The sequence below is a fragment of the Anas platyrhynchos genome, chromosome 5 (assembly GCF_047663525.1).
Source record: "Anas platyrhynchos isolate ZD024472 breed Pekin duck chromosome 5, IASCAAS_PekinDuck_T2T, whole genome shotgun sequence".
In the NCBI taxonomy this organism is placed as follows: domain Eukaryota; kingdom Metazoa; phylum Chordata; class Aves; order Anseriformes; family Anatidae; genus Anas; species Anas platyrhynchos.
Window position 1 is genome coordinate 1359909 of NC_092591.1, and position 24420 is coordinate 1384328.

The 24420-nt window shown below is 49.1% G+C and overlaps 1 long non-coding RNA gene across 3 annotated transcripts; it reads right to left on the reverse strand.

Moving 5' to 3' along the window:
* Positions 1-568: 568 nt before the first annotated feature.
* LOC106018853 (uncharacterized) lies at positions 569-19654 on the reverse strand. 3 transcript variants are annotated; one of them, XR_002404660.4, is made up of 6 exons: positions 19407-19654; positions 11738-11860; positions 4857-4961; positions 4240-4327; positions 3725-3891; positions 569-3640 (listed from the first exon to the last, which is right to left on the reverse strand). It is a non-coding gene; the product is annotated as an uncharacterized lncRNA (long non-coding RNA). The 3 variants fall into 3 exon arrangements; XR_001193266.5 differs by lacking the exon at positions 4857-4961 and having other exon boundaries at positions 19407-19651; XR_002404661.4 differs by lacking the exons at positions 4240-4327; positions 4857-4961 and having other exon boundaries at positions 19407-19648.
* Between the last annotated feature and the right edge of the window lie 4766 nt (positions 19655-24420).

The following is a 24420-nucleotide window of genomic DNA, read 5'->3' on the forward strand; positions in this document are numbered from 1 at the left end:
ATTTATTACAAAACTAGATGTATAAAGATTATGACAGAGAAGGCACTGCAGATAAAGATTTAAAATTCACTTGCTAAATACATGTTTAGCTATAGTGAAAATGTGATTTAGTCCTGCCAGGGTAGTTACGGTCTTGAACTAACATTGACTACTAATTAGAAAAGCACTGCAGGACATTATGATAATGAGTATTTTTCCAAATCGGAGGTATTCTGGATTGTTTCTATTAGGAAAAAAAATAAATAAATAAAAATGAGGGCATCAAACGAGTCTTTGAAAACATCCCTAAACAAACTGCATTCCACCAAAGAATAAAAATAATTAAAAAAATAAAATAATGAATAAATAAGAGCATTTGCCTTCAATTCCCCCTCACTCCTAGCTAGACAGTTTCTAGATTTCCCTCCAAATGTTTCACTCATTGCTGCTGCCCCTGGTGCTTGCTCCCAGCTCACCCCACAGCGCTGCCCCATGCCCCCCAGCACCCCGGGGCCCAGTGGGGCACCCCCAGTCGCCCCCCATGCTCCAAGCCCTGCAGTGCCCCTAACTCTCATCTCTCCCACCCCTGTCTGCCATGCAGCTCCTCGGGGAGCTGGTAGGGGATCGCGCAGCCCCTGCCCCGAGCAGCCGGCGGGCAGCTCCCAGCCACGTACAGCCCAGACAAGTGAGCGGGGCCGGGGGCTCTGCCTCGCCTCCTCCTGCTATCTCCACAGCTCCAATTTGCAAACACTTCCCACAGACTGCATTTAAAATGTATGAAATGCCACTGCTCACGCATTTAACAATCTCAGAGTGACTTGGTGACAGATGGGATGCGTAAGACTGAATTAGATGTGTTGACCAAAAGCATTAATCGCTTTTTCCTACTAATAAACAGGGCCCGTATTCACATGTGGAAGTTATTTAAAGCTCATAGATTTCCAGCAGCATTTGCTAAGCCTGGTCTAACAATTTTCTGTGAGCAAAATATTTACGCTCCAGACTCTGTTTTGATTAGAGGCGGCGCTGCTGTTACAAAGCAGGCAGCCACGCCACTAGGCCGAGGCTCCGACATGGCGGCCCCACGCCCGGTCGGAGGGGAAGGCCCACGGCCCTCAGCGAGCACACGGCTGTAGAACAAATATTTGCGGAGCTACAGAGCTGCCTCCTTTGTCATGGAAACTGTCCTGTGAATGCAGCCTGGTTTGCCTGGGCAACGAAAATAGAAGTGGTTGGCAGACCTTCCCACGTGCGACAGAAAGCTGCCACAGGCGCGACAGACAATATGGTCCCGCCTCAGCTGCGTCTGGCACGAGCCAGGAAAACACGCTGCAGCCCACGGGCAGAATGGCACCTCTCCCTCGCCGAAATGTCTGCACCCACTTCCTCAGCACAGCCCCAGGCCCTTGCAGCCAGGGGTTGCACTCACGCTTCTGGGAGGCTGGGCAGCAGAAGCTTGTGGATGGAGAGGATGTGCAGAGAGCACGACTGCCTCCTGTTCCCAGACTGTTGCTCGCTCTGTCTGAATAAAGGTACATGCAGAAGGCTGGCAATCAGTTTAGCAGGTGCCCTCGGCGCTCTGTGCACGTTTGGGCTAGCGACTGTGCGGCACAGCAGGAGGGGGCTGCATGTGGGAGCACTGCCTGCTGCCAACATCACCCCTCCGCCCCATCAGCTCCCAGAGCTGAGCTCTCTCACTCCCCTCGAGCAGTTATTAGCAGCACACAGAGTTCATTTGTCTTCCGTGGTAGCATTTGATAAGTACTTAATTGCACACAACTTTGGCAGGGCAGCATTTAGCATCGTGCTGCATTGCACAGCTCTGTGCAATCCATTGCCCGTGGTCATCCATTTTCAAGCTACGAAAAAATCATCTCATCTTGACTTATTTCATACTATTTCACTAACAATGAGAAGTTATTACTGAAATAAAGCATTAACATTAAACACTTGCTGGCAGTATCTCTCCCCATTGTGTCCGTTTTCCATTCTTAGTTGAGCAAAAACTATTCAAGTTGCTGTTCCTCAGCTCAAAACTGGAATTACTTTAATAAAACCCATAAGTTGGTGATTACGTCACTTGAAGGGGAAGGAGGCACATTCTTCCTGAAGCTACAGGGAAGTTCAGTGTTCTTTTTCCACCCATAAATCATGGCCATATCTCTAACAGGGAAGCATGAGCAGCTCCCCATTCTGCTTAGCACACTCGTGCGATGGTCAGGAAGCAGTTCTGCCTTCAGGAGCATCCACCTCACCCATGGCACTGCAGCTCACCAGCACCAGTGCCACAGGGACACTAGTGGCAGCAACAGTGACAGGGACTCATGTCCCCAGCCCAGCACAAGGAGAGCAGCAGCAGCGGGCAATGGCGCTCCCAAAAGGTTTCAGCATAGCCCCTCTGGATGCACAAATTTGTCTGCAGGCTTCAAGCAGCAACTGCTTCCAAGTGTGTCTGGGTGACAAGCTTGAACAGGAGCACGGTGCCTTTGCAGGGCCCTGCTTCTGCCTGAGTGCACATATTTCCCCTGCTGAGAGCAAGAAACAGGGGAAACAACAGCAGGCAGAAACACTGTCTACAAGACCCCAGAGGCAGCTTTGTATTTGCATGCTTAATGCCTCCAGGGAGCAGAAAACTCCATTTTCCTGAAAGCCATCATTTCCTAGAAGTACAGTGGATGCCACAGGGGCTGCCTGGTGGCTGGGCACAGCAGTGGCACATCCTGCATGGGGCAGGGCTGTCACCAGCTGCCATCACCACCGCAGCACCCATCCCCGGGGCAGCCCACAACCCCGCCGGGAGCTCACAGGGTCAGCATTTGGAAACTGTCCTCCTTGTCAATCACTCTCTTGATTTCAGATTTAAAACTGCAATTGTTTGCTTTGTAAGTCAGAGTCTCCTGACTGCTCTGACAGGTTTTATCCTCCCCTGGGAACTCGCTCTGTGATCAAGCAAGTCAAATCAGTCCCTGCATCACACCGGGAGCAGAAGCCTGGGAGGGACACATGGACCGTGCACATCACATTGCCTCTTGCGTACACGAGTGGCCGGCAGCCTGAACGAGGCTGTGAGCACAGCTGTGCCCGGCAGGATGAGCCCGAGCAGCCATCTCTCACTACTCAGATCATCACAATGTGCAGGGAGAGCACACAGACATGGTGTGAAACATCCTCGAGATTAAACAAAATCTCAGAAGAGCGCAGGCGCTTTCACTGGCTTCTTGATATTAAAATGGCCCTGTGTAGCACCCCACAGACACCAGCTGGTCCCAGTAGGATCTGCCACAGAGTCCTTGAAGATAAAACTGTTAGCACAAATCTTGCAGTCACAGCTTTGGGGATTTTTGTTGGGTTGCTTTTTTTCAATCAAAACTAAGGCAACCACTTTGAAAACTGATTTCCAGAAATGATGCAGCTTTTTGTACAGATGTCCAAAGAACTAAACCTCAAAGCATATGGTCTGAGTGAAAAACTTCACATATCAAAACTTCAAACCCCAAAACATGTCCTTTGTTTTTGCTTAGTGTCACAAAGTCCAAAGACATCTTCAGTCTTTGGTGGCAGAACCATTCAGCCAGAGCAGCACTGCTGAGCTTCAACATGTTCTGTGTTAGACTCACCACTGAGATAACACCCAATGGCTGGAAAAATGACCAGAGCACATCTAGACAAATGGGGAAATAATTTCAGTTGGATTTCAATTAAATATAAATTGCAGGCACATTCATTATTTTTGTCTCATTCTTACCCAGTTAAAGTATAATTTCTTCCTGGTCTGGGAGGCTGTAATCCTGAAGAGAGGTGGAAGATTTCCTACTGCTGGCCTGGTCACTAAGTGCAGCACCCTGGCTGCCAAAGCATGTCCAGTTAAGTAACGGGTTGTGCTGGAACAAGGTCAGGATTTCCCTCGTTAAACTTCAATAGCAAAAGAACTATAAATGGATTTTCAGCTTGGTGAGCTCCAGAAGAGGTGTCAGCATGGGGAAAAAAAATAAAAACACTTATACTTGAAAACAAATAGAGGGGCTGGATTCCAAACCTGATGGACCCAGTAGAGGGGTCCATGGAAATTTCCACATCCCATGCTCTGTCCCCCCAGCCCCAGTGACTGTGACCCCACGTGCACAGCAGGAGCTGGGGCCCAAGCCGCGTCCCACCGGTGAGCCTGACCCGGGCACGTGCATGCCCCACACCACCCACGGCACAGCTGGGCTTGTGTTTCCTCCTGTAAGGTTAACATTTTGTGCTGGGACCTTCTCTCACCAAGCTCCTTGTGAAGATGAAGAGATCAAACCCTACACCTCATCACAAAGCGCTCCTTGGGCTGCAGTGCCTTGCTAACACAGCGCTTCTGTGGGAATGGGGAGAGAGGTGAGAGAAGGTGAGACTTGCTTATGAAGCAGGTAAGGGTCACCTGGAAATAGTCTTTTGTTTAATATCACTGAAGACATCAAAATCCTACTTATGTTTTCCCATTGCAAAGCTGCTTGCATACAAATCTGGAGTCTGACCGCCACAGCGCAGTGCTGCGTGCATACCGCTGCTGTGCAGGACAGTTGGGGTTTCCTTTCATAACTTTACTGTAAGACAGGGGACTTAGGTTTCTTGGAAAGCATTAACAAGAAGCAAATTTGAAACACCTGGGCAAAGAAAATAAAAGGATTTAGGGATGGGTTAATATCAAAACGTGGAAGGCATGTCCCCTGACACCAAGGAGGAAAAATTATTTATCTTTTGCACAGTCAGTGGGACTGGCCATCAAAAGGAACGTTTTGCCCATCTTGGTCTGCACAGAAGCTTTTTAGAAAACACTTGAAGTATTCTAGCAACATCTAACTTGCACCCTGATGCCAATGCAACCACTATACAGATTCACGTACCATCACATTCCTGATCAGTCTTCTCCTGGCTGGTTCCCTGCTGGAGACCGAATCATCTTTTCCAGAACAAACTGGGTTTCTGAACTTCCCATCACACTGTTTACACTTTCAAAGAGATTGAAAAAGCCTTCAAACTGCTAAACATGTAAATAAAAACCCTCGTGCTTAAAATCTTCACCTTGCTACTCGTGGATACAAATCAGCTCTAATATATTTCTAATATAGCTTTCAGAAATTTATGTCGATTTTTACAATCTCTGGCCTTCATTATTTTTTTTTCTTTTTGGGAAAAAAAAATATTTAATCTTTTATTTTATGTGACTCCTACAACAGTATTTGCTGTTGTCTTTTGCAAGCGTGGCCGTTAGAATTTTCATCTGATGGTGATAGGGAGGAGAAAGCAACATGCTTAAACCAAAGGTATATTGTAGTGCAGGTGGGAAGGGACCTCTGGAGGTCTGAGGTCCAGCTAGGCCAACCCTGCCACAAACAGGGCTGACTCCAGCATGCCCTGACCCCAGCCAGGCTGCCAGGAGAGCAGATGCCCCTCTCAGAGGGGCAGGAGGAGTGCATCCCCCTCCCCTCCCGTCTGATGAATGCATTGGCCCTGTGCTGCAGATAAGGAAACCTCACTCCAGCCTACCACCAGGCCAGAGCCACCCAAGCAAGAGCTGTGGGGTCAGAGCAGGGCCATCCTTTACGAGGAGGTGCAGAAACATGCAGAGGGTGCTGCGACAAGCAGCAGGGACCTGCCAGGACTGCTACCTCTTCAATGTAGAACTCAGCCCGAGGCTCCCTGGACATGTGGGTACATCTTCAGAGGGGATGCCCCTCAGACAGCTCCATGGTGGCTTTGTGGTTTCATGTAAAAAATGTTTACAAGACACTGTAGTCAATAATTAAAGCTTTTGCACAACTCAGAGCTGTCTCTACAGCACTCCACATGCACGCTCTGACATAAGGTGGGGATGTACAACCTGCTGCCCCATCCCTTCCCCAGCCCAGCTGCTCCATCCTTAGCCTCCATCCCCTGGATCTGCAGATGCCCAGAACTGATTAGAAGCAAGCTGACAGTAGCAAGAAGTTCCACACACCAATCAAATTTCTGGTCTATCTGGAGAAGCACATTCGTCTCAGGGCAGCAAATGGGAAATACTGCACCTTCGGGAAGCAGCAAAAGGTGTGTTCAGATGGACTCGTTACCAATGATACAAGGAGAATTCTCTCTCTACGTGGAAGCACATGCATATCTGTCCACAATTATAAGGACTGAAATATAGCTGCAATCTATAGCCATAAGGTGAGATTTCCATCTTTATATGACATGAAAAATGTGCCAGACACAGGTTTGCCCATAAACAAAATTGCTTTTTTCAGCTCTCCCTTTAATGTGAAATATCAATCATTTTGTGGCTTTTATTACACAGAATTTAGCTTTTGTTTTTGACAGATGGCTCGCATTCAGTCTGAAGTACAACTGTATATCATCCCCATTATATACACATCTGAATTGCAGGACACATATCAAAAAGACAGTAATAAATGGCAGCGAACACCTGGTGGAGCACGACTGTCCAGAGAGAGCCCACCCGAGTGCGTGGCTGTAAGAAGTGCCATCCCCCAGCAACGCGCTGCAGCGCCCGCTGCTCGGCTGCTGGCTGATCTCCGAGCCCAGCACACCGCCACACAGATCACAAATACTGGGCAGGTCACGCAGGCTTAAAGCATCACGGATCCTCTCCAGCCTTTGCCATTTGTGCCGCAGCTCCCCACACACCCCCGTGCCCCCAGGAGGCACCAGCCCCGTCCCACAGCCCCTGTGCACCTTGCACCAGCCCTCCCCGTGGTTCTGCATTTAGGCATTTGAGACAATTTGCTGCAGCAGCTGTCTGTAATCTGCCGTGCTTCTGAAACCAGGAAGAAGTTATTTCATGAAAAGATACGCCTTAATCAGATTTTCCATCCCATTTAATTCGTCAGTTGCTCTTCCCTTCTTTCACCGCCCACCATGGACATCGATGTTGAGCTGCCTGGGGTGTGCCTTCCTCCGCAGCAACCCCAGGTGGTGCTTCCAACACCTGCTGGTGCTCCTCTGTATCCTTTATCCCACCTCAGAGCTTCCCCAGGCCCTGCCAAGGCAGGCCATGTAGGTCCCATTTTGCCATCTGCAGATGTGCCTGGGTCAGTCCCTGCGGGCAACACAAGCCCACACGCAGATCTGCCCTTGTCACTCAACTCTCAGGCCACAGAGATGTCACATCACTTCCAGGCATGCTGGAATAGCAACCCACCTCTGTTTGGAAGGTTTGCTATTGCCCTACCCCAACAGGGAGGGAATGCTGTCATGGAGCAGCCACCGGAGAAGCACCACAGGGAGTGGGCAGAGTCCTCGCGGGTACCCGCAGCCCTCGGCTCTGTGCATGGGGCCCACAGAAATCACAGGCCCAAGGTGCACTGTCACCACGACAGGCAAAATAAGGAATGTAAATTCACCAAGCTTAGTCAAAAAAAATCACCGATTTAAGAGGAGAAAGAGAAATCAGAGATGCAACTGCCAGACCTACTCCTCTCACGCTCGCTCAGTAACGTGCGCCCAGGATCCTTCCTCGTGCGTTGCAATACTCCAAACCTTCCTGCCCCGTTCTGCTGCTGCAGTGAGACAATCAACTCTCATCGGGCCAGAGCAATCTGCATAATCAGCCACAGAATTTGCAATTTTCCATTCACCTGCACAGAATAGTAAGGACATCTAGGGCTATTTTTAACATAAAACACGTAGCCGACAACAAACCGGCATTTAAAACCTTCACATTCCTCATGCAACCTGAGGCAGCCGTGGTGGGGAAGGTAAGCACTGGAACATAAATGACTACGACAAATCCATCAAGAATGATTCATCCCCTTTTCTATTTAGAAAGTTTTATTTCTCTACAATAAAATAAAACAGCATCCATGTCAGGTGTTACAAGCTGCTTGTCTTTTTGTACTAACACAGCCATATGTGCAGGCCCTTTTCACATTTTTAACTTGCCTGCATTTTGCTATTAGCAGGACAGAATGACACCACGTACAGCTAGGTAGGTCTGTTAGATTTCAGTAAGCATTTCCCACATGAACAGACCACGGGTATCCTCCTGAACACGTGAAAGACGCTCCCAGCAGAGATGGCTATTTGGGATGCCCACGGGAGAGCCACCCCATGAAGGGTTCTGTAACCTGGCCAAAATGAGACAGAAGTCTCCGTAATTTACAACTTGCTAAGAAAAATGAAGGATTTCAAGTCCATGTGAGAAAAAAAAAATAAGGAAAAGGAAAATTAGGCTTACTGGCATGACCTGTGGGACGTGAGAAATTCTCTCTCCCATGAAGTAACCCAAGGGCCCGTATCAGAGCCAGTGCCTGAACCCAGTCCTGTGTGGCTTCCCCCCATCGAGTTCAACTGGAGATTTGACATCTGGCTGAAGAGCTTTTCCCAGACCCTGTTATACTAACAGGAATGCTACTTTAAACCACTTCCTTTAGCTGTTTCTTTGGCCTCTATTCTTAAACATTTTTTTCATCCTCAAAGATGAAGAATGCTCTGGAAAAATAGAGTTGTGAAGGAAAAGTCACACCTAGCACACGTATGGGAACGCCAGAGGGCAGCGGGTGACACTGACCACACAACTGCCTCAGAGAATAGGGCATGCATTTTAATGTATAAATGCATTACAAATGATTACATCCAAAACCCAAGGTTTCATCCAAGGTTTCCTCCAGACAGGAAAGCTGCACTTTCTGGAGGAGCTCCGATGCACCTTCCTGGCCCACCAGCACCAGCCTTGGCCAGTGGGACCTTCAGCAGCCCGTGATTTGGGGTGAGCCAGGCCAGCCATCTGACAGATACACAATATATCACCCTGCCCGAAGCTCTCAGGGACACCAGATTTATCAAAATAACACCAGTGACTTCAACAGCTTTTCTCTAATTCACTTCATTAGAAGAAAGTCACTACAAATCCACTTAGTGCTGCTGCAGCTTTCTAGCACAGGCTTAGTGTGCATGCAAGGGACATTTATTTCCCCCCAAATAATTTACGTTATTCTCTAAACTCTTTAATTTATTTAGCAATTGTCTGAAATGTAACGCAGACAGTAATTTCCAGACTGTTCCATTCTTCGTTGTCTGAATGCACACACTGGGGTTGCTCCATCTTTGCCCTTTGGCACATTCACAGGTTTTCATAAAAAGGGGAAAACTTAAAAATAACCTAAAAGTAATTTTATGGCACTATTGCTTCCTTTCCTGTACCGTTACCACTTATACTAAAAATAATAACCTCAGATTTTAGCACATGCATCATAGATACTTGGTTAAACCATGGAAAAGTTCATTAATTCCTGGTAATCGACCCATGATGTGCTTTTTACTGCCTTTTTTGAGCTGGGCAAAAAGGTCTGGGTGCTTGGGTACCAGCTTGGCATTGCCCACCTGAAGCAAACTCAGATGGAATAGGCAGTGCCACAGGGCCACCAGCAGCAGGTCACAGCCAGGTGCCTCTGCAGGGAGCCGCCTCCTGCCAGCAGCAGCCCAGGGCTGCTCCTGGATGAAGCCCCAGGGCAGCAGCAGGCACAGTTCTTCAGTCTGATTTAAGGTTAAATGGGATAAGCCCAGGGAGCCCTGCAAAGGAAAGTGCAGATCCGCGTTTCTGCCTCTAAGCCCCAATTTTGAGAAAGCCCTGCGTGCAGAAGTGGAATTTATGCTGCACTTGTGATCTCTCAGCTCCTGCCACACAGAGCTTTTATCCTACCAGAGGGCTCTGCCATCACCCAGGACAGCTCTTAAAGCATCCTCCAGCTGACAGCCGCCTCCAGCACCACCTCCCCCTGCGTCTGCCTTGAGTGGGAGCAGGATGGGTGCCCCCTGCCACCCAGGTGGGCACAGCAGGACCCCAGTACCACATCCCCACCTCCCCTCCCCACCTCACACCAGGTGTGAGGGGCCTCTGCTCCAGCACTCCCAATCAAAACTCTCAGAAAGAACAAAACCCTCCCCAGGTGCTTTGTCGTTTGTCTGTGGGGTTTGTTTTGTTAAAGGAGCCCCAGACTTCTGGTCAGATGGAGGATTCAGATTTCATGATTCAGAGCAGTTTTACAGACAAATGTGTTTCTGAATCCTTAAGGAGAAAAAAAAAAATAGAGAACCCTGGAATGGCTCTTCCCCTTCACAGGGCAGTATTTAATGACTAATTAAATTAATTACATTAAAACTTCAGCAACTTCCACAGGTACCAATGCCTCCATGCTGGGCAGACAGCCTGAGCTCACCCCAAGCACCTTTGGTGACACCAGCACCTTAAAAAATATACAAAATAAAAAAAAATAAAATAAAAATAATCAAAAATGTCCTCTTAAAGGAGAGCCCTGTTTGAGCTGCTCCATGTCCCAGGGGTGGCAGAAGTTTGAAGTGGGGAGGGAGAGGGGGGGCTGGCCCCACGCTTGAAGTGCCCATGATAAATTATTCACTAGGTTGAGCAGACGTGTGTGTGTGTGTGCATTATTTCACATGTACAAAGCAGGAGACACTCCAAAACCTCACTGCTGACACACTGAAGTGTCCCGCTAGTTCAGGCTAGCCGAGCGGCTGGCCCAGGTTAAAGCCTTACATCCCCACCAGGTTCTGCCGGGGCTGTGCTCGGCAGAGGAACTGCCCTGCCTCGCTGCCAGAAAGCCGAGGGATGCCAACCTGTCTGCTCCTCGACAGCTGACGAGACAGGCTTCAAAACACTTAAAGTTCTGCAGAGAGGAGCAAGGCAACGACCGTGCACTTGTCTGCATTAATAAGGGCTTCCTTCCTGGTGGATCTGGAGTGCTGTGGGTTTATTATTACATAGCACAGGATTATTACAGAGAAACAGATGTCAGCGTGGCACTGCTTGCCTGAACGTGTCTTTGTTCATCTGTGCGTGTAGGAGGGTGCAGGAGCAGGCCCCTCACAGGCCGAGCACTCCCAAACCCCTGGGTTGTGTACCCCTGGGGGTCCCTGTGGCAAAGGCTTGAGCTTCAGTGCCAGCACTGGGAGCAGCACACACGTCCCCAGCAGCAGTGACCATGCGCAGCCACTTCTCACCTTCCCTGTGCTTGCTCCATCGTCCACAAGCACAGCCTCGAATTCCTGAGCCCCTCCCGTAAAGCAGACACAGGTACCAGAAACAGAACTGCTCGGTCAGCACTGGTGGGTGAGATATTTCAGGCCAAGAAAGAAAAAATTGAACCTATGCAACAATGGAGCTGAAAACCAGAAATGGAGGGCTCAGAGAAGGCAGAGCTTGGCCAAAAGGCAGCTCGGTGCTTTCCGTTTATTGACCTACAATTTATTGATACTGGGCTGAAAACAGCCTACATCAACTAAGATATAAGTCTTTTCATATGGAGATTGATTTAGTTCCACAATAAATTTGAACAAAATGCTTCCTCTCTCTCCAGCCCTCATCTCCCCAGCTGCCAGGGAGAGGTAATTGAATTTCAGATCTACATAGTGGACATTCAGCAGAGGCTTTAGCAGAGAGAGGAAATCATTTCTGGATACAATTTTAAATGATGTGGTGTGATTTTGGGCTTAATGAGTGGAGAGGCCAATGTACATTAAGCAGAAAAAAGAAATTCTCGATTATCATTAACTTCAATGGAACAATATAGAACTGAAAAATCTATATGCAGAAGTTATTTCTGGGGGTTAAGCTGCCTGGTGCCCTTGGGCTGCCTGCAGCACCCAGCCCTGACCACTCACTCAGATCTGCGCTTTCGGGCAGGAAGCATTTTTCCACGTATAATTTTACCCAAAGGTCTCCCGCTGTTTTGGCGGTGCTTCCTTTCAATTGTTATTTAAATGTATTACCCACCTTTGCATCATCTCTTTCCTTAATGAAGGAGATGCATCTGCTTCCCTCTCAAACGCTCAAAGTCAATTTTTCCTGCTGCACTTTCCAAATATGTAATTTCAGCAGCTGTGGCAGGGCTCCAGCCTAAAACCAAAATCAAACAGAAATTAAGAAGCATCCCCAGGGACTACTGAGACAGCAGGGCTGTGACTAGACATGGGCTTTGCAGGAGGACTTTGGGCAGAGCAGGGTAAACCAGGTTCTCCCCTGTGCAGGCTCTCAGAAGGAGCCCAGAGCCTCCCAGCAGCTCCCCGAGCTTCCAAAGCCCCCGCAGCATCCCCACTGGGTCTCACAGTTCCTGCCCCATAGAAATGCGGGGCCTGAGCCCCCACCTGCCCACAGAGCCACCAGCTGGGAGCTCACCCACGGACAGCCCCTAAAAAATAAAGTCAAATTTAACAGTGAGCTGGAAGTTTGATCGGAAAAGCAGCGGCTGAGCTGTACTGCAGTGGCACGCAGTAAACAAAAATCATGAGACCAAAAACCCCTGCCAAAAGCTGAGATGTCAAAGATGTTAATTTAATTGGGAGAGGGAAAAAGCACTAGGCTGCCCTGCTCCCTGCAAGCTCTCATGGTAGTTAGCAGGTAGCGACACCAGCTGAAGGACAGCTGGAGAGGATTAGTTTTAGCATCACAGTTGCATGTCCTGTTAGAGCCCGAAACCTCAGAACCTAACGTGGCATCAGTTGGGTCTTCCTCCAGCTGGGAGGAGAGGCTCCAGTGACACTGCCTTTCCCAGTGTCACTGCAGTGCTGCAGGTAACAGGGGCCTCAGCCTGCTTCCACACCCTGCTTGGTTTCTTTTCCCCTCTCTTTCTTTTTCCCTATTTTTCTTTTGTATTTACAAAGAACAGGAAAATACAAATTTGTTGCCCTGAATCTGTGACACCAATACCAGTGCCTCACTGCTTGTAGCACAAACCTGGAACACGTCTTCTGATTGAGTGCTCCACGTGGTTAGTTACAGCAATTGCCCTGCTCTGGGCAGAGGCCAAATAACTGGCTGTTGTTTGAAAAATAAAGATACAGATGATTTGGGTTGGAAGGGAGCTCAGAGCCCACCTGGCTCCAGCCCCTGCCATGGGCAGGGCCCCCTGCCCCCAGCCCCGGCTGCCCCCAGCCCCATCCAGCCTGGCCTTGGGCACTGCCAGGGATGGGGCACCCCCAGCTCCTGGGGCAGCCTGGGCAGGGCCTCGCCACCCCCAGAGGGAATTGCTTCCTTATCCCTATTCCTTAAACCTACTGTCTTATTTTAAAGCCATTGCTTTTCATCCTGTATTCTTCTCTGAAATCTTTTCTATCTGTAGAGAAAGAGAACATGATTTTAAAACCCTGTTCTGCTCTATAAATATTCTGTAAAAGGTTTTGTTAATCTTTCCCACAGAATTAATCACCCTGAGGCTCTGCTGTCACAGCCTGAAGCCACAGGTACCTGTCTGTCCTTGCACACGGGGACCCTGGCCTCTGCTGGGAAGACCTTTCATTTCCTGAGCCCATTTCTTTCCCAAGGTTAAGACATCGTGCCTTACCAAGGGCTCTCAAAGACAACAAGAAGAGAGAAGCAACAAACACGAAAAAGGCAATTTTACTCTCTACAGGGTAGAGACAAGTAGCATTTAGCTCCTCAGTGCCCTCATTTCAACCGGATGAGGAGAACCCGCAGACAGTGCAGGAAGCAGCTGGAGAAGAGCTTGCTGGAGAAAGTGCCCTAAAAGCACGCGGACAGAGTGCGAGCAAGAGGCAGCCCTGGGGACAAACTGTTCTGTGCTCAGAGAGGCAGGAGAGGGGCACGGGGAGCATCAGGAGGGATGCCAGGTATGACATGTACCGGTGAGGACCATAAGCACTGCAGCGAGGCACTGCTGCCGATCCCAATGTGTATGTACACATCTTAAGGAACACATACATGGGGACATCACAGTGTACGAACCCAAACAGCAAGGGCTAACATGAAAAGCTTGACTGAACTGAATGTTTCGGCCACCTACCCGTAGAGCAGCTTGTTTAGGCTCAACTCTGCTGAGCTCCCGGTCTATTTTATACTCCATTTTTCTACATCACAAAATTCCTCCTGTGGGAATCTCATGTGGGAATACACCAAGGTGTATGATGTACACACACAGACGTTGGCTATTCCCAGCACTGGCTCCAGAGTCAATAAAATATCTACATTGCAAAATGGAAGATGTAGTCTTCCTCCTTAAAAGGGGGAGCAACAGGAAGAAAAAAAGTCCAGGTTGCAGCTGTGCATTCATTGACCACAGGACACTCCCGGAGCAGCAGCAGGCAGGTTCTCAGCACATCTTTGTGGCCAGCCAGGCAGGACAGCCTTGGCCACCACCAGCTGACAAATTATCGAACAGCCCCCAGTGTACTCCCAGCAGCTTATTCCTTATTCCCCAGCAGGGACCTCACCCCACCGGTGCAGGCAGAGCAGGGAGCGATGTGCCCTGTGCCCCAGCGCTGGAGCTGGTTTGAGTGGTGCTGCTGGGGGCAGGAGGGCAGTGCCCGGTGTGTTTTCATGGCACAGGGCTAAATCTGCCCAAAAAAGAGAGATGTAAACAGCTAAATCAAAAACACATGCACTTGAAAACAATTAGGCTGGAGTGATGATAACAAGGGTGCTTTTAATATTATTTTTCTTCAAAAAAAAAAATGTGTTATATATATCATCACCCTTTCTTCTTCCCCACCAGACTTCTCAGTTCTAACCGATACTTCATTTTTTTAATAATGACTTAATACTCTAGCTCTAGTGCCTTTTTTTTCCCTAAGTCATGTAAGCCTCTCAGCTTAGTTTTTTTAATTAAAAAAATATGATTGCAAATATCTGAGCTCAAATAGGTTAGCGACTGCAGTGACTTCTGCAGAAATGGTGTTACCTTTCAGCAACACAGGGAATTTTTCATACCACTTTGGCTGTGATTTGAAACATTTAACCTCCTGCCACGTATTCCCCTCCCTTTTTTTTAATAGAAAAGAACTCTGGGTAAAACTTTCAGAATACCTGAAAGAAATCAGTGCAGCTGGCAGGTCTCAGCTGCACAACACAGCCCCAGCACTCCCTTGGCCCAGGTGAAGCTCGCTCACGTGCACACACAGTGCCACTGCACCTTTGCACTGCAGCTTGTCTGAACACATTTCTCACTAAAACACCACGAGCATTTTAGTGAAGAGCACATCAAACATAAGCTAATATGAGGAAACGTGGTATCATTGCGCAGGGAGGGTGAACGTGCTCCTGGACTGCAGGCAGAGTGCTCGGCCCCTCGCTGCCTTCAGGACTTTGTAATAGCTAAAAATAAAACAATCTTCTTGGTTGTGGGTCTGCTTTGCTAGACCACTCTTATAAGTGCATCCAGCAATCAAACCATCTCACACCAGGACTGTTCTTCACCTCGGCCGTTCCCTCCCTACTCCAGACACCGGGGGAAGCACCAGGGCAGCGTGTGGTGCTTGGCACTGACCAAGCCCAAGCAGGGCTGGGCACTCACAGGCCAGGGCTGGAGACCACTGACCTTACTGAAATCCCCTCATTTGGCACACTGACCACCGCCTCTGTCCTGCACTGCATTCGGTAGCATTCTGGGGGGAGAAGTAAGGAGGCAAAAAGGAAAGACCCAGCCTCCTTCCTTCTGCCCCCACAAAGCAGAAACCCGATGGTAAGTCTGTCAGGTCACACCTGGGTTCAAGAAATATAGATTGAAGGCCTCGTTTAACACCAAGGACCTTTAACATTAATGACCATTTCTCCAGCCCACCTAAATGCCCTGTGGCTGTTCTACTGTCTCCTTCATGAGAGATTATTACAGCTATTTGTTTCAAATGCTGTGAACAAAAAGCACTGAAGTCTAGAAAAGTTCAGAGACAGCACATCAAGCTTAAATCAGAGGCAGCTACAAACATTTTCTGGTGCTGTGCTTTGGATGCACTGTAAATCTTCAGCAGCAGGCAGCGTGTTCTTGTGCCATCTGCTGCAGGGTCACTCCTCTACTTGCTGTCTAAAATAAGATTTCAGCTCCCTGGAACGACTTTTTTAAAAGAGAAAGAATACCCTAAAGGTCTTCTGTGGAAATTCATGTACCAGCACTTCCTCAACAGTGTAGCTTCATCCAGGACCTTTGTTATAAAACATTTGCTATTAAAGAAAGTAATACTTAAAACCAAACACTTATTACTGTGAAGTTTGAAATATTCCTGTTAGAGGAATATAATATTAAGGCTATAAAGTACTTTTGGAATTTTATAACAGCTATTATCTACATAGACTTGAGGTCAGCAGTGACCACACAGCATATGGGTAATGTCATGATACAAGTTATTCCATCTAGTCTTTGGCAGTAATAAAAAACAAAATGCATAAAATTGGCAATTTATTTCCTCATTTCCATTACAGCTAAAGTCTCTTTGAAGACAGCTGGAATTACATTACGTAGCAAGCTGAAAGGACATGAATTTTGTATGCCTAAAAATGAGGCTGAAGGAAGCGTTTCCAGATACAAGTCCCCCAACCTGGAAAGTAAAGATGCTCTAGTGGCCCTCAGCTCCTCCGTGGGTGGCTTTTTGTACAACCCGGGGTGCAGAAGCAGCCCGTTGTGACCAAAGTGTCTCTCCTTTCCATTATCAGGTACTTGTTCTTTACTCACTGAGATAAGGAACCTAAAGCCAGTTATCTCTATCCAAACTGCACCAGCAATCAGGGCAGCACAGGGAGGAACTGGGAGAAGGAAACCCAGAATCAAACCCAGAACCCCACAGGGATGTCTCCTGGCAGATGTCCCCTGCCACCTGCAGCTCTGTCAAATTGCAAAGGGCCTACTTCTCCCTTTCAACCCTCCTCATTTGGGTTAAAAGCAGCAAGAAGGAAACGCCTGGCACGAGACACGGCAGAGCTGAGCCGCAGCATGCAGAGCAGAGGGCACACCGCTCGCAGCAAGGAGAGAACCATCACGGGCAGGAGACACGGGGAGCCAGGTAAGTTACACGATGCAAGCTGAGCAGTGACACTATGTGAGCTATATCAGCAATTACTTCCATCAGTCTATATGACAAAAGCTCCCGGCAGCAGCTCGGTGAGCACACTCCAGGAGACAAACACCACGCTCCCCCACACACTGAGGGGTTTTGCATGATTTCTGGTCCCCCCCTCCAGCAGGAGAGGAAGGGGTCTGTGCTGGGGAGGGGCAGATCCACGCTCCTGCAGCTGATGCTAGACAAGCTCTCCAGTTCAGGCAGCCAAAGCCTCTCCTGCCTGACAAACTCTTCCTCCACAACAACCTCTGTAGTCACAGCACAGGGCTGGAAATGGCTTTTACCTTAAACAGCTCAGCATCCTGACCAGCAGCCGCATCCAGCATTCCCTTGGCAGGGCAGAGAAAAGCAGCCATAATCCCCACCTGAAAGCCACTTTAAAAGGCTTTGAACACATCATTTCTGCTCCCTGAACTCTGGAAAGAGCTGCTGAACCCATATAAATCCTGAACATGGCTGGTGGGCTCTGTGATGTATATTCAGAGCCCTTGGAAACAGCAGCAGCAGCCTCCTCCCACCAGCCCTGGCTGCTCACGTCTCCCAGAGGGGCTGCTGAAAAGCTGGAGCCTCTGGCCTCCACCTGGGGGCTGGAGAGTTCTGCATCGTGGCCTTGTAGGAACATCCATAATTAAACACTCATTTGAGTATTCGGTCTCCTGGGAAGAGCCAGCAGTAGAAGCAGCAGTCAGAAGGCACTGAGATGCCAGCTACACCACCAAGCTCACCCGCAGTTTTAAAGCGCTTCTCGCTCCAGTGCCATCGCCCAGCCAGTGCACCGGCCTCATCACACGTGAGTCAGCAGAAGCCCTCTGAAGAGCAGTCCGAGTGCCAGAGTTCACTGCACAGCTCTGAAACCTGACAGCTACTTTCCCAACTGACTTCACAGCTCAAAGAGGTCAAGTGCCACCAGGAAACTCAGTGGGCTGCAGCAAACGCACCCACGCCAGCTCCGGTACTCCTTTAGTCACACCAAGAGTACTTTTATTTCCAGCCAAGTATTTCTAAAGTGTGGTGAGTAAAAAATGCTGTAAATAATATAGCATAGTTAATTATTAATAGTTCTGAAAGAGGTCTATCTATAGTCCCAGAAGTCAGCTCATTTCCCTGAATGCTGGATGATGGACTGCCAAAGCCGAACATTTGGGGATTTGCAGCACTTTGCAATGCCCTTTTGCCCATCTCCATTTCTGTGCAGAGGCACCTGACCCCACAGGACCACCGACACTGGGCACAGATTTATCCCAGCTCCACACTCACACTTTCCAGGAGAACAGCATTGGCCACCTGGCCACGTCCTTGTGTGAGCACCAGCTCCACAGGGAAGCAAGACAGTGCCGTGCCAAGTGCATTACATAAAGAAAGTGCCAATTAAAACACCAGCGATGCTGGATGCTCAGGAGGGAAAAGCTTTTCACCTCCATGCACACAGGCGTATTTTTTCCCAGGCATTTTCTGAGTCTTGAAGTTCAGAAGAACCCCCGCAGCTCTCGGTGCTGCGTGCTGTCAGTGCTCATGTCGCAGTTTTCCCCTGCCCCAGGGCCCAGAGACGAGTGAGAGCGCGGATGAGCTAGTCACCAGCCCAGCCCTGCTATCAGAAGTCTTCTTTAAAGGCTGCTCCCTCACCAGGGAGCCTCACCCCTTCCGGGCTTGCAGCTCCAATTTGCATCAAGGCACAGGTAATAGGAAAATTATCCCAGCTGTCAGCCTGCTGGAAACACCCACTGGCAGAGTCAGGAAAAGCTGCGTTCTGTCCTACTTCTGGACCTAAAAAGCAGCAGATGAAAAACAAGAGCGAGAAAACCACGTGTGCCTGTCCCAGCTGCAGGAAGCACGCCAGGAGCATCGTGGCAGTGCCTGGGCAGCTCAGCCGCTGCTCTGCAACAACACCTGGGGACACCAGTGCCAGCACAGCACAGCCCGCAGTCCCTTTATTTTAAAGCTATTGGGAAAACAGGTCCTAATGAAATCCTTGCAACAAAAGCAGCTGCCATGGCTATTTGCAGCCCCAGGCAAAACCCTCACCACCAGGAGCAGGCTGAGCACCATAGCAAGGAGCAGTGCCCCCTCCAAGTAGAGGGGTTTGGTTGTGTCAAGCCCTGGAGGTCTCTTACACCTAGAAGACAGGTTTCAAGAGATTGGAGCAGTAAGAATTGTACCAGCACAGAAATCCAGCTGGGTGTTGTGCATATGCAAACCAGCACTGTACCCCCAAAGCCCAACCCCAGGCTCCTTGCCTTGTCTCTCACCAAAGTGTTTTTCTCCCCATCAGCAATGCTCCCGGGAGCATCAGCAGTGAAGCCAACGGGGCACAGGGACCAGAAGGAGACTTATATCACCCAAGGGATCACAGCTGCCATCAAGTTATTTATGGCACTGCAGAAAGATGGCTTTTATCATAAAAGTTTAATTGGGCTATGCAGAAAGATGCCAAAATACAAGTATGCTTTTGCAGCAAAGAGTTCATGAGAGCTGACAGAAATTTCCCAAAAAGACCAAATGCTTTTTTCTTCAACATCTTCCATTACCATGTACAAGAGCATTCAGGCTATCAGTTGGACGAACAACAAACCAAAAAACAAGAGCTTCTTAGTGAAACACACCTCAGGCAGAACAGGGTCAGGAACCAGGGGCTTGTAGTGACCACAGCACAAGCAGGGCTCTCACCAACCTGCACACCCAGCAGCACCACGAGGGCTGGCCGTCCTAGGACATCAGCAGCCAAGGAGAGGCAAGAGAACAGGTCTGGAGCCCAGGGCAGCAAAAAGACAAGGCCATGCAGCTCTGGGCTCCATCAAAGTGCAGGCACCCTACAGCAGGTCTCCAAACAGGTGTGGGGCCCAGGCTGCAGCTTAAATGGAGCCCATGGGCGAGGAGATGGGACCCCAGGTGGGGCTGATGGTGGGGCCCAGGTGGGGCAGCCCAGGATGATTGGAAGCCAGGAGCACCACACACACTGAGCTGCCCCATGCTGGGGGTTTGGGGTTGCTGTTGCTGCCGTCAGCCCCATACGCTGTGCACCAAGGCAAGCAGAAAGCTAGTGTGGGGCCTCGGGGAGCAGGTGCTGCTTTTACCCTCCACACTTTTTTGGGGTCTTCCTAAGATCAAGCCCTCGACTCTATCAGATGCCCTTGCCAGGGGCTCCCAGCCCTCAGGGCTGTCCCTCAGCCCCAAGGACATCGCTGCTGCCCGTCCCGGGCTCTCAGGGGACACTGTGTGTTGCACGCAGCATCCCCAGCCTCCGCGCAGCTATAGCTGGAGACCTTTACAATTCCCTCCAATATCAGAACATGCCATCACCTCCCTTGCTTTTTTATGAAAATGAAAAAAGAAGTCAGCAGCTGTTTAATTCTCCCGAGTTAGGTTACCAAGCAAACATCTCCCTTGATCTGTACCAAGCTGGCACTGCAGCCTCCCCCAGCACCCTTTATTTCCAGCCGTGAACAGTAACTGTGCGGGATTCAATCCCATCGTGGTAAAAGTCAGAATAAAGAACTTCCCCGTGGTACTTAAAGGGACCTTTTGGTGCCTGTATCACAGACTCGCTGCCATCAGCTGTCCTCAGCCTGTTGCTTTTTAGAGCCTTTTCAGGCCCTCACGGGGTATGTGCTCAAGCAGGGGATCGTGTCCCCCATGGCAGGGAACCGTCTGCCGAGCTGCTGAGCCCAAAGCTCCATGCAGTCGGGGTGGGCCGGAGAGGATAGGTGCAGAAAGGCACCCGGGGGTGGCTGCCTGGCGGACGGCGAGCCTGCAGGCCCTGCGGCCTGGTGGCTCTGGCGGTTCACTCGCTGCTGTTTGCTCTGTTAGGAACTCAACACCCTCATGTCCAGGTGGTCCCTGCCAGCACCATCTCCCCGCCTCGCTGCTGTGACTGCAGGGAAGCCAAAGCTGCGTGTCCAGAGGTGTGTGTTGGGGCTCAGCCCCCCCTCATACCACCCGCCTGCCACCGGCCCACACGGGGCCACAGCACAGCTGTCCCACCTGGAAGCCCCCAGCAGATGTTGGTGCATGTGCAGGCCAGCCTCTGTCTCTGGTCCTTTTGTCACAAATTATCTGCCTTGTGCAGGCAAAAAGAAAAAAAACAACTCATACAAATGCTTAAATTCCTTAAACTGCAACCCCATTGTACAATCAGATTGGTATTTCTGAGTCTGTATATCCACCTAAAGGCTAACCCATTTTCAGGATTAAAGAGGAAAACAAAAATAACTCAGTAGCTTCCAGCTAAAATAAAAATGTGCTATTCACTTCATTAATCAAAATCTAGGTCACTTGCCAAATACACACACTCTTAAGGAAAACAAATTAGATTTTTCTCTTAACAAAAGCCACTATTTGAGAAGCACATATTTATGCTTGAACACCGGCCTGCAAAGGTTTCGGTGCCATCACCCAGCTCTCTGCGTGCCTGCAGAGCGACTTCCAGCAGCGTGCGGGGCTTCAGGAGGTTTCTGAGAATCCCCCAGGTGTTTTCCCAACAACACGGCAAGATCTGCAAGGCTGGAGAGCACCGGGGGAAGCGATGTGGCAAGGTGGGCTGCTGCTAGCGCCCCTCCGGCCTGCGTGTCAGCACAGCACAAAAGGAAAAGAAAAGCCCAGCACAGGCTCTCTGCTTCCATCCAACAGAGTTTTCCCCTGACTTCTTCAGAGAATTTGAAAGATCAGGCTAAAAATCCTAATTAAATTCGCATTTTTCAATATGCAAGCGTGCTGCCAGAAATTGCTCAGCTAGGTCCTTCCGCAGGAGCACGGAGAGGCTTTTGAAGTTTTCAGGACTTCTCTTCCTATTTGAATTCTTAAAAGGCACTTTCTGTTCTTCATTCTTTCAGATCTAGACTCCAGACACTCAGGTTTTGCAACTTGTAAAAGTTTTTCCGGCATAGCTGACTCAGTCTTTAAAAAATAGCTATAATTCAAAAGTTTTTGTTTTTCCCTCAGCCCTTGTTTTTCTTAGCTGTCTCCTGGGCTGGCTATACTTTTTATGCAAATGTTATGTGATTATGCAAAAAGATCTAATTAGATTGATTGATATTGTCATATCAACAAAACCCAGACCTACTTTCAAATCCCCACAAAGAATGTGTACCAGGCAGGATTATCGTTTCAGGCGTTTTCTTTGGGGACCCTGTTTTGCATTTGTTACTGTTCCAGAACCTGTGGCTGCTCCTCACACCGCCCTTGCTGGAGATCGTATTTCTTTAATCAGAGTTTTCACCTGTGATTGTTAATAAACTTGAATTTTTCCAGCCGGCTTTGCCACTGCCATGGTGAGGGTGGCGTTGCTGTGCCTGCACAGAGCAGCTCCGGCCATGCCAGGCCCAGCGCCGCAGCTGAGCGCACCCCAATCTTCACTAAAAATATGAATCCTGGGGGTGCCATGGTGGGATCCACCCCAGCTCCTGGACTGCCTGGTGGCTCTGCCTGCAGCCAGCAGCACCATGAGGATGCCAGGCTTGTGGCTGCTGGCACAGCACCTTGAAAGTGAGGTTGTGCAGGGTGGGGGGAGGCACGGGGTGCCTTTTGGCAGGCCCTGTGCACAGAGATCTGCTCCACAGCCACAGCACCCGCAGGGGACCCGCTGCCATCTTCAGCAGGCAGCACCGACGGGTCGAGCTCAGCCTGTGTCAGGGGATATGGGACGTGGGCATCTTTATTTCTAGGGCCGGCAGTGCCACCCGTGGTGACAGACGTTGCCTCTTCCCAACCCACAACAGAAGCCAAAGGGGTGCAAATCCTGCCATAACCTCTCAGACCGGGCTGGAACCCATGGGTAGAAGGTGATGAAGTCAGCAATTACTGTTCATAGATTTCCTTGCTAATTCACACAAGTGGAAAGATAACTGAGACACTGAGTGAGTGCAGTGCTTGGTAATTACCTCGCAAGGAGAGGCACACAGTAGCTGCAGAAAAGCTTCTTGACCAAACACCAAGCACGTGTTGTGAGCCTGCTCGCAGGAGGGTACCTGCAGCTGCAATAAAGCCACCAGAAATCAACAGATTTCTCTTCACCAGATTCTGCTTCCATACTTAAATACACGAAAAATAAGTGCAGAGGTGAATTTTTGTGTCGGACAAGGAAAAGAAATGCCCTGACTAGACCATGCAGAGTAAGTCCTTTCAGCTGTGCTGTACTCAGCTGTGTAAGGCTGAGGGAGATTTGGCAGCCACATCACTCACTCCTGAGAGCCTCTGCAAAGAGCAGGAATTTGCCCCATTTCAGAGCTGTGTCTAGCATGAAACTCCAGCACCAGATTCAGTGCCCGATGCCCTCCGGATCCTCAGGACAGATGAGGGACGAGGACTGGCCGGTATAACAAATGACCACATGAGGGTAGGAGAGAAAGCTCTAATTTGTGGTGAGGATAAGAGACACGGAGGCTTGTGGAGATAAGGAGAATAAATGCTACCCAGTTTGGAAAGCTGCTAGTCACCCACCTGAGGAAACACGGAGAATAAAGATCAATATTCTATGTAAGACAAACATCAAGCCATTAGGCGAGCTGATGTTTCCCAGCACGAAGCACGAGGAAAAGCTCCCAGCAGAGGAGCTGGTAAGCGCCCGGGCTGGGGGCTGCCCGGCACCAACAGAGCTCTGTGCCTGGAGGGCACAGGGGGGATGTTGGGCTCGGGGGGCTCCCCAGGCACAGGGCTGACATGCCTCCCCAGCCCCAGCCCCTGCCTATTTTGTGGTCTACCAGTATGTCCATTTTATCCCCGCAGTTGATGGATTTCTAGTTTAAGTCTGGGTTTCTTATTACTTCTTAAGATGCCAGTACGTTTTGTCCCATTTCTGCTATTCCAGTGCTGAAGATCATCCATCTCTTCCTCTCTTACAAGAGCTGTACTGATGCTTCCCAGTTCAGCATTACCGACACATTCCCTTGGCGTATTTCTGGGTTTTGTTCTGACATTGCTAATGAAAATATTAAATAAAATTGGTCCCTACTCTTGTCTTTCAGAAAATCCACTGGCAACTCCCTCCAGCCTACAACTCCCACTAACACTATGTTTTTCATCTCTCCTTTAGGCAATTATTCATCTCCTTGGTCATATTATGGCTTTTCATTATTATCCATCTTCTCCAATTTAAGTCATAATATCCCATCTGGTACAGTAGCAACTGTTTTATTGCCTTAGTCCCTATGTTTAACATAAATCATCCTTATTGAAAACGAAGATAATATATATACTTTGTTTGGGGCAATGTGCAAATTACCTTTAAATTCTGTCCACCCTCCACACACAGAATCTCCACTTCTTCCTTTATTCCTTTTTATGTTAATGACTTTTTTATTTATATCAGCACTTAGTGTTTTCTATCCCTTGTGAGATGTGGCTGAGCCTGTCTCAAGGAACTTGTCATTTCTCTCCGAGTTTCCTGACCTCAGAACCGCTGGGTTTGATCACTGGCTCTTCCCTTCATTCACTGAAGATGCTGCTTATCCCTAATCCCTTTCTTGGGTAGATTTGCATTTGTTACCTTGGGACCCAATTTCACATAATTTTGGCACTGTGGACTCAAACCTTTGTTTTTTATCCGCATTCAGATGAGTTCTTCAAGCCACCTAACTTTACTAGCAAACCCACTGAATTCTTCAGTTTGTCCCTTTGAAATTC